Source organism: Mus musculus, chromosome 18 (assembly GCF_000001635.26).
Source record: "Mus musculus strain C57BL/6J chromosome 18, GRCm38.p6 C57BL/6J".
NCBI classification, from domain to species: Eukaryota; Metazoa; Chordata; class Mammalia; order Rodentia; family Muridae; genus Mus; species Mus musculus.
In genome coordinates this window covers 24,307,501-24,317,856 of record NC_000084.6, presented here as the reverse complement: position 1 = coordinate 24,317,856, position 10,356 = coordinate 24,307,501, and the positions used below count along the sequence as shown (strand labels likewise).

Genomic DNA, 10,356 nt, shown 5'->3' with positions numbered 1-10,356 from the left:
TCTCGAGTCTTCTTGCTGGTTCTGCTGACTCAGGCTTATTGGTGGAGCCTCACAGTTTCTTCTGGATCAAACTGCCATTGCTGATTTGTGAGTAGTGGTTGCCAAGTGGATTGGACTGCAGATCCTGATTCATGTTGGTGTTCTGCTAGAGGACTGGACTGCTGATATCCTGACAAGGAAGACTGAAATCACCCCAAGGAATTATTTCTAAACAGGTCCACATCCCCCTTTGTCCTTTTAACCTCTCTTTTCCATCACCTCTGGTAGATGGTGGGCTAGAAGGGAGGCTGAAGCATTTATGAACGCTTATTAAAGTAGATTTTGAAAAATAAAAGCCTACAGGAGACCTCAATGTCCACCCCCACAGTGACACACTCCTTCCAACAAAGCCACACCTACTCCAACCTCCTAATAGTGCCATTTCCTATAGGCCAAACATTCAAACACATGAGACTAATGGGGCCATACTTATTCAAACCACCACAGCTTGCAATTCAAAAATAAAATTAAGAAAGCAATTATACTTATATTGTAAGAGAGAGAATGCTCTTTGGAAGCTCAATAATTGATTCTATGAAGCTGTAGGAACCAGGGACTGAGGAATTTCTGTGACACTCCTAACCATGCTGCTTATTGGGGGAGTGCACACTTTGGGACTTTGGATTAGAAAAATAGTTGAATATTTAAGTAGGGCTTAATGGGCCGTCCTAGTAGTAGAATAGAAGACAGTAATGCTGAGAGCAATATGGACAATGGATGCCCAGCTCAAGAAGTTTCAGAGGGGAACAATATTAGCAACTGGCCTAGAGACCATTCTGGTGATTTTGGCATAGAATGTGGCTAGTTTTCATCTGCCCTTGTTCTAAGATTCTGTGGGAGGCTGAATTGAAGTGTTTTGGACTAACATCATTGGCAGAGATTTCATGACAGCCATTGACTGAACCTTATGGTTATTATCACTCTTGAGCAGATCCACAGCTTTAAAAGCAAAGGAGGGGGACAAAGACATACAAAATGTGCAGTTTGAGGAGAAAAAGAGCGCCAGGAAATTTAGTGTTGGTTCCTTGGTTTGTGCTGAAAGCCATGAGGAGAAATGGAATAAAGAGAGTGGTGCCCTCGGAGTGATACCCACCCTGCTAACCCTGCAGTGTGGAGAAAAGCGGGTCGAAGGCATTATCTGGTCCTAAAGAACAACAACAAAGGAAATCTTAAGCAAACATAATTCCGGCATGGAGCCAGACTCCATCCTGAGCCTTTTTATATAAGTTGCATTAGTCAGAGTGTCTCTTCACCCCAAAAGAAAAGCAAACAGAACTTGGAAGCTTTGGCCATGTGACTCTGGAATCAAGAGTCCAGAGGATGTAGGTATAAAGGGGTTGTGGGATTTTCCTTTGCAGATGAGGAAAGCCATGTATGTGGCAGGGAGTCCCTGCATAGAGTCCTGGAAAGGCCATTGTGTGAAAGTGAAAGTGAAGCCTGGATTGCCTTGAAGACCACAAGGTGTTGGAGATTCCAAAGCCATGGGATAGCTGCTGAAGAGAGCTCTATATGGGTGTGGCGGCTGTGGTGGTTTGTAGGTTTGTCCCCCATAGATTCATGTGTTTGAATGCTTGGCCACGGTGAGTGGCACTCTTAGGAAGTGTGGCCTCACTGGGGGAGGTATGGCCTTGATAGAGAAAGTGTCACGTGGAGACAGGGCTTTGAGGTCTTCTATGCCACATCCAGTGTGAAATAAATCTAGTCTTCTTCTGTTACCTTCAGATAAAGATGTAGAACTCTCGGCTTCTCCAGCACCATGTCTGCCTGCGTGCTGCCATGCTTCTCACCATGATGATAATGGACTAAACTGTAACTATAAACCAGCCACAGTTAAATGTTTTGTTTTGTAACAATTGCCATGGTCATGGTTTCTCTTTATAACAATGGAAGCACTAACTAAGGGTGAAGCCAGCTCAAGAGAAAACACTGTTTTGCAGTCAGCAAAGCTGAAAGGGCAGTGCTGTATAAAGGTCCTTTTGCATCTGCCATAGAGATACAGGATTTGGAATTTGCTCTGTTAGGGTTTTAGTCTAGCTTTCGTTCAGTATTTCCTCATTATGCCTCCTTTTCTCCTTTTGGAATAATAGTGTATATTTTGTGCCATTCTGTGTTGGAAGTATGTAATTTGCTTTTTGATTTTACAAGGGATTAAGAATTTCAAGATTGTGTTGAGTCTCAGAAGAGACTTTGGACTTTTAAATAGAGTTGAGATTGAAGGACTATGGAGACTTCTGAAGTTGGACTTTTTCCTTATGTCTACGAGCCATAGAAGTGGGGGCCAGGAAGTGGAATGTGGTAGTTTGAATGAGAATGGCCCATATAGGCTTACATACTTGAACAATTGGTCAATAGTTGGTGGAGGTTTTTGGAAAGGATTAAGGGGTGTGGCCTTATTGAAAGAGGTATTGGAGGTGTATCACTGGGTAAACTTAGAGGTTTCAAAATCCCATGCCAAAACCAGTCTCTCTCATTCTTCCTCTAACTTAATAAGATATAAATTCTCAGTTCCTGCTCCAATACCATGTCTGCCTCCTGTTGTGTTCCTTCCCTGGGAGGACAGTGGACTCACCCTCCGAGACTGTGAGCAAGCCCTAATTAAAGCCTTTTTATATAAGTTGCATTAGTCAGAGTATCTCTTCACCCCAAAAGAAAAGGAATTAAGACAAGTAAATTTATAGTAGCTTGAGAGGAGAAAACGCACAAATTAATTACCTGCAGCAGGGACCATGTGAAGAATAACATTTCTCTAAAGTCCCCTGAGACCGAGAAGTTACATAGCTTCTCCATTTGGGAGAATGGGGCAGGATGTAGGCAACATGGGAGTCACTTAGTTGAGGGAAATGCTCATGGCTGTCGGAAGGATGAGCAATGGTAGGGTGTGAAAAAAAATCTGAGTCGATGTGGTTCATACTACAGTCTATGCAGTTCATCTTTCCTGAGTGATTTGATTTCTAAGAAGAGACTCATGACAATTGCATTCATTTTTAGAGGCTCTATCTTCAGGCAGACGAAGGAACATCAGAGGAAGCTCCGTACTATGCTCTAGGGAAACATAAGGAAGAGGTGTAAGGTGGGGGAGTCAGGAAGAGCTTGCTTCTGAAGCACAAAGCACTCAGTGTGACAAAGGGATAGATATTGGCCCACTGTTTTCTTAGCTCCCCGATATCAAGAAATAGGAATAAGTTTAAAGAAATATAAGACTTAGATACTAAACCTGACAAACCTTGCTGGAAGACATTAAAGACTGAATAAGTGAACAGGGCCTGTGATGCTGAGTTGGAAGACCATCCTTTTTCAAGGAGGGGAGAGCCACTTTGTGTCAGGTGACTCTGTCCAGCAGAGCTGGAAGGGTAGTGGAGACATCTCTTAGGCTGGCAGAGTCACCAGAAGTAGGAGCTAGGCTAACAACCTTTGAAGAGCTGTATTAGTAACCTACTCCTGTTAGCCTGGCCCCTACTCCTGACATATCCACAGCCTCCTACAGTCACCCCCTGCTGTGTTCACAATATAAGTCTCTGGGTAGTGGTTCAGATTCAAGCCATAACATTCAGTGACACCAAAGGCTCATGGCATTCTCGTGATACAAAACACATTTAGACAGCTTCAAGATTCCTCAAAGACTTTCAACAGTGCCAACACTGCTCAAAGTCCCCACTCTCCTCTGAGACTCAAGCAAACTCTTAACTGTGAGCTCTTGTGTACTCGTCAGGATTCTCTAGAGTAGCAGAATTTATAGCATGAATATACATAATGTATTAGAATCATGTACAGGCTAAAGTCCAGCTACTCCAACAATGGTGGACTATGAACAGAACGGCTACAAATGCAGCAGTTCTTTAGTCCATAGGCTGGATGTCTCAGCTGGTCTGAAATACCAAAGAAGTTGGCTCTAATGCCAGTGAAGGAGTGGACTTGTGGGGAAGGCTCCTTCTTCCATGCCCTTCAACCCCGGAGACCCAGCAGGTGACTGCAAGAAATGTCAGGTGTTCGGCCACCCCCCTTGGCCTCCCTGCTCACACTCACTTCCCTTTGCATGAACTCTCACACCTGGCCAGGCCAGAGATCTTTATGGAAAGCCTCTGATACACAGGCCCACACCTTTCTATAGGCTTCCAGCAGATGTTTAAAGTTATGTCTTCCAGTCTCAAGATCTGGATCAAAACATTGTGTCCTCCTACTTCAAAGGTTCAAACTAGAAGTAGATTCGCTCACTTCAAACCAAGCAAAAATAATCTCTCACAGGTGTGCCCTCCCTTTCTAGATTGTAGTTCATTTCAGATGTAGTCAACTTGACAACCAAAAATAGCCCTCACACTTTTTAAAACACTAAAGCAAGTTACACATTTCTAATACAGTGACACATAGTTCATACCCCTTCTCTAGGACAGCAAGAAAAGACTGAACCAAAGCACAACCAAAATCTAGCAGGGAAAATATTAACTCTGATAGTTCCATATCTGGCATCCAGGGTGTAGGGTGGTGTAGGGTGGGGTAAGGTGGCATCGTCTGAGCTCCAGTGAGCTTGGTGAGGTCCCTCTGTGTGTCATGCACATGGGCTCTACTTTGGACTGGCTCAATACCTGCATCTTTCCTGAGCATTCTAATATATCCAACATCCTGTGGTCTCCACTGTGACACAAATTTCACCTTAGCTTTACATTTACAGAAAGTCCACTTAGCTGCAGGCAATCTTGAGTTTGTCATGGCTTGGCTTTCTCATGTAGGCTTTCTTTCCTTTGGCTCCATTTATTTTACTTTAAATATATGAATGTTTGCCTGCCTGCATGTATGTGCATCACCTGTGTACCTGGTGCCTGTGGAGGTCAACAGAGGGCATTTTATCTCTTGGAACTGGAATTATAGATGGTTGTATGCCACTGTATGGGTGCTTGGAACCTGGGTTCTTTGAGTAGCCAGTGCTCTTAGCCACTGAGACATCCATCCAGAGCCTTTTTGTGAACCTTTTTGATCCCCCAATCCCAAGCTGTTGTCTATCCTTATTATTTCTCCTTTTCCAGAATCATAGAATATTACTTGACTATTATTTTATATTAAAGACTCCTGGAGGCCAACCCCGGTTGTTCTTCTTTCTTGGTTCTCTCTTGAGGTAAGCTGAGGGTGAAGTGTTGACAGGGGCAAGACTTGGTCTTGTGAGATACTTAGGGTTGCCTTTTCTATAATAAAATATTTACCTGTCTTAAGTCTAAGTTACTTTGCAGTGGTAGCTGACCTGCCTGAGTTCCTCTGAGTCCAGAAGTTGCAGTCTCTGGCGTTTGGCATCTCAAAGTAAAACAGCAGGGGATGAAGTAAAAGGATTTATTGCTGGTGCTCCTTTCTCTAGTGAATCAGGAGAAGCCTCTCTGGCTATGCTGGTTAACTTTGTGAACAAGAAAGGAAGGAAAGGAAAAGAATTATAATGCTTTAAACAGATAAATATGCACAGACACATACACATTCAGACATTCACACACCCACACTCTGGCCGGGCCAACTGTCTTTTACAATCAACTCCACAAGTATTCATGCATGCTTACACATATATACATTTGCCTACACACAAACATATAGACAATCAGACATACACATTTGGATGGATGGATGGATGGATGGATGGATGATGGGGCAGCACTCCCCAAATCAAACCATTCAACCAACAACTTTATTTCTTTTCTCTGGTATTTTTATACCTTCTTAGACAAAAAGTTCTTTAGTAAACTGCCTCAGAGATAAAATGTTCCATAGAATAGGAGTTACAGAAGGTTGTTGCTATTAGGTTCAAAGCAGAGTTTCATTATAATATACTCATTATAAGTTCAAAGCAACAGTTTTTCACATGGCTTTGCCTTATCATAGTGCACACCTGTGACTTTACCCTTGGACCTAAATGTTTTTCCTTGAAAGCAAAATTGTCCCAAGTCTATTTCTTTTTTTTTTCCGTGTGATTATGAAAGCTCACTGTATTTCTTATTATGTAGCCTTTACTTACTATTCTGAGAAGTGGGAACATTCTATTCTTGATTCTAACTTTATTATATCTTTCTATCAACTAAGAACATCTCTATAAACTTTCTTCCTAAACTTATTTGAATCAAATAAAGAATTGAAATATTTTTTGTTATTCTAAAAAAAAAAAAAAGAATTGAATAGAATCATTATCTACTTCTTTATATACCATCACTACAAGATAGTACATCTTCGTAGTTCTGAGGAAATCTGCTCAAAAGGATGGGTCAAAAACTTATGATTGTTATTTTTAATGTTTTTATTGGTTATTCTATTTATTTACATTTCAAATGTTATCCCCATCCCAGTTCCCCTCCAAAAACCCCTTATTCCACTCCCCTTCCCCCTGCTTCTATGAGGGTGCTCCCCCCACGCAACCACTCCCTCCTTACCACCCTAGCATCCCCCTACACTGGGGCATTGAGCCTTCACAGGATCAAGGGCCACCCTACCATTGATGCCAGATAAGGCCATCCTCTGCTACATATGCAGCTGGAGCCATGGGTCCCTCCATGTATACTTTGGTTGGTGGTTTAGTTGGGAGCTCTGGGGGACCTGGCTGGTTGATATTGTTGTTTTTCCTATGGGGTTGCAAACCCCTTTAGCTCCTTCAGTCCTTCCCCTAACTCCTCCATTGGGGACCCTGTGCTCAGTCTGAAGGTTGGTTGCAAGCATCCACGTCTGTATTGGTCAGGCTCTGGCAGAGCCTCTCAGGAGACATCCATATCCGACTCCTGTCAGCAAGCACTTCTTGGCATCAGCAATAGTGGCTGGGTTTTGTGGCTGCATGTGGGATGGATCCCCAGGCAGGGTGGTCTCTGGATGGCCTTTCCTTCTGTCTCTGACAGGAAAAGCATATTGATATCAGGAATCTTTTTTCAGATGTAATCTCCTCGGCCTTGCCTAGAGAAGCAAATCTGTCGTAGTCCATGGCAGAACCATCTCAGGAAGATCACCTGCTAGTTTCTAGCTTCTCCTAGATGGCTCTTGGCAAAAGACATTTCCAGAACTTGAACATATGATGCAACAGAATGCTGTTTAACAGCAGAAGACGATAAAGTCCATCCTGACACACATGACAACACAGAGGAACACTGAAAACCTCGCGGTTAGTGAAGGAAGATCATGGACTTCACACACATCACCATTCCACTTGTATGAAAAGCCTGAAATAGTCAAGTCCATGGACAAAGTATGTTAGCAGCCACGCGGGATGGGAACTGGCAGGGAAATGGGGATGACTAATACTGGGTACCACGTATCTCTGTGGAGTAACGAAACATTTTAAAATTCATCATAGAGACAGTTGTACAAGTCTGAACCCATGGAGAATTATGAAGTACATTCATTGTATGTCGGTGAATCTTGTAGCATGTGAGCTATCTCACAATAACATACAGATTCATGGTGAATGTATCATGGGTTGGGATCTTAAAAATATAGTTTTAGATCACAAATCCAGTGCTTAAAGTAATCATAGGACTATCTGCATGATGGCTTTATTATAGAGAGCTTGATGGTCTGTGACTTTCGAGGTTTAGTATTTTATTACTGTCTTAGCGTCTAGGGGATCTGGTGCTATTGGATTCCTTTTATTGTCCCTGATTAGCAACTTATTCTTTAAAAAAAAGTATCAGTCTACTCAGAGATACCCCAATTTTATTAATCTGTTGCTTCCACAAATTTTAAACATTTTTCTGTTTTCAATTTCACTGAAGTAACTGCTTGGCTCATTTTTACAATGTGTGTGCATGTGTAAATGCAGGTGTGGACAGAAACCAGAGCTTTCTAACATCAGCTTTCTTTCACAACCAGCCTCTGGGATCTGCCCGTATCCACCTCCCCAGAAGCAGGCCGTACCATCACCTCCTCAGCCTCTGAGTTGTGGGATTAAACGTGTGTGCAGCTCTCTTATCACTTACATTAGAAATTCTTCTGAATGGTGTTGCGTTTTTGCCTGTAACAGCTATCCATGAAGAAGGATCTGTCATACCTACTGAGCCACTCGGTATTTCATAGCACTCCACATGTACACACTTCTTCGAGGTCCCTAAATACCCCAGAGGGTCTAGAAATGACATTGAACCACAGCAGAAGTCGCTTCGAAAGACTAATGGCTGCTACACTATTTCCTGGTGTACCCACGCCACCTGCTGGACAAAGTTCCCAAACACTTAGAAAAATTTAATGTTACGGATTCTGTTACCACCATCCCACCCCACCCCACCCCACCCCCCACCCCGAGAAATTTTATTTGCCTTTTGGATAACATTTATTAGCCAGGAAGAACAGTCCCAGCACAGGTCAGCACATGGCCTCATCTTTGCTGATGTTCACGTGGCCTCAACGCAGCCTGCTGTGCGCTTCTTGTTTATGATGCTGAAGTCTGGTCTACCCAGCACCACATGGAAGTCCAGGCCACAGATCCCAGAGCCCACGCCGAGTGACTTACCCTCTCCTGGAATGCTGTGCTACCTGAACCTCTCCAATAGCATCTCTAACTGAGGACCAAAAGTTTATATGTTCGAGACTATTGGGAGCACTTCTCATTCAAATGACCATGAAATAGGAAGAGGGGCCCCGGGCAGTGGTACCCACCTCCAGGTTCCTGCCTGAAGTTCCTGCTTTGGCTTCCCACAGATCAACCTGTCCTCCCGTGCCGCCTTTAGTCACAATATTTTATATCACAGTAACCAAGAAGAAAGTGTAAGTTACCAGGATGGGCCTTAGGTTCTGGCCAGAGCTGCCCTTCTCAGTCAGTGACCATGGAGGAGTTCTGTTGCATGCTCCTGCCCCTGTGGCTCCTGCCCCTGTGGCTCCTGCCCCTGTGGCTCCATCGCGATGCACTGCAGCCCCCTGGCCCAGATGAACCTTCCCTTCCTTAAAGTGATTTCTCAGACCTTTGTCTCAGTGATGAGAAAGTGTCCAATACTAGGTGTCTTGAGCCCAAGCAGGAGGATCCTATGAAACAGGAATGGTCTACTCAGGGCTGGGGCCTTGTGGGTAAAGCTCTTGTTTGAATGCCCAGGACTCACGTAAAGCCAGACGCAGTAGTGTGTACACCTGTAGTCCCAGTATCCTAGATCAAAATGGGAAGAGAACACAGGAAAATCCTCAGGCTTGTCACCCAGCTCAAACAAGTTGGAAGGCAGAGACTGGCATGAAGGGTGTCATCTGATGTCTACAGATACACTGTTGTGCCCTCTCTCTCTCTCTCTCTCTCTCTCTCTCTCTCTCACACACACACACACACACACACACACACCATAAATATACACGTAGAAGAAAATAGAGCTGGTGATGAGCTATTTAAAATCCTCACTCCCTGCCCCGCCATGTTCCTGCTTCCACCTGAGTCCTCACTCTTTCTTTCCCAGCCGCCCGGGGTCTGCAATAGAGATGAATGCAGTAGCAGACATTCACTTCATGTCACCTAGGACAGGAGCCAGAAGGACAGTTGGGAAACAGAAGGGGCTGAAAATGGCCAGCTCCCCAAAGCCCCACTCCCTCCTCTGGTTCTGATTTCTGACTTTTTAATCTCAACATCACCCAGAAATTTCAATGCCGTTAACTAGGCTGCTTATAGTGGAACTGCTCAGAGATAGACATCACAAACAGGACTGTTACAATGGCAGATGAGCTGTGGGTTAAACCAACCCTCCCTCCTGTAACCTGTGTAGATGAAACCTTTAGATGAATGCATTCTCTTCACTGATACTCGCTCCTCCCTCTGTATAACATACCTAACACATCTTCCTTTCAAGCCCCAGAGAGACAGCTCAACAGGTAAAGGCTTACCCACTTGAGCCAGACAACTACATGTGATCCCCAGAAACTGTGGTGGCAGGATAGAGCCTCTTCTGAAAGGTGTCTTCTGACTTCCACATGTGCCTCACGCTACATGTGTGCCTGCATCACACAAACACACATGCAATGGGGGGGGGGGGGAATTAAAGTTGTCATGGGTCGGCTAGGTGACTCATGCTTCCCGAGCCCTCCAGCCTGGATCTCCAGAAGCCACATTAGGGTGGAAGGAGAGGTCCGACTCCATAAAGCTGTCCTCCAACCTCTACACATGTGCCATGACATGTCATGTGCAGACACACACATATGCACACAATAGTAATGACAACAATAATAAGACTTTTAATGAGAATTATAAAAATGAAAGGACTACCCTTTTAAGGACTGAATTCTGCAAACAAGAAAAGTAAGTCTGTCAGTACATATTTTCCTTAGTGCCTAGGGTTGTCTGCGGATTAAGTAGCTTTGAGCTGCCCAATCTCACACATAGCTGCCCTTAGTATCTGATGA

General features: G+C 44.0%; 1 long non-coding RNA gene across 3 annotated transcripts in view; it reads right to left on the bottom strand.

The window, feature by feature from the left end:
• Window positions 1–466: 466 nt before the first annotated feature.
• Window positions 467–10,356, bottom strand: part of Gm38565 — a 27,623-nt gene continuing 17,733 nt past the window's right edge. Inside the window, exons 3-4 of one of the 3 annotated variants that reach the window (XR_877228.3) lie at window positions 5,270–5,416; window positions 467–3,081 (exon numbers count right to left, since the gene is read on the bottom strand). This is a non-coding gene — a long non-coding RNA (predicted gene, 38565). Of the gene's footprint in view, window positions 3,082–5,269; window positions 5,417–6,835; window positions 7,209–8,303; window positions 9,122–10,356 lie in introns of those variants that run through there. The other 2 variants (XR_877227.1, XR_001782516.1) reach the window with 2 other exon arrangements.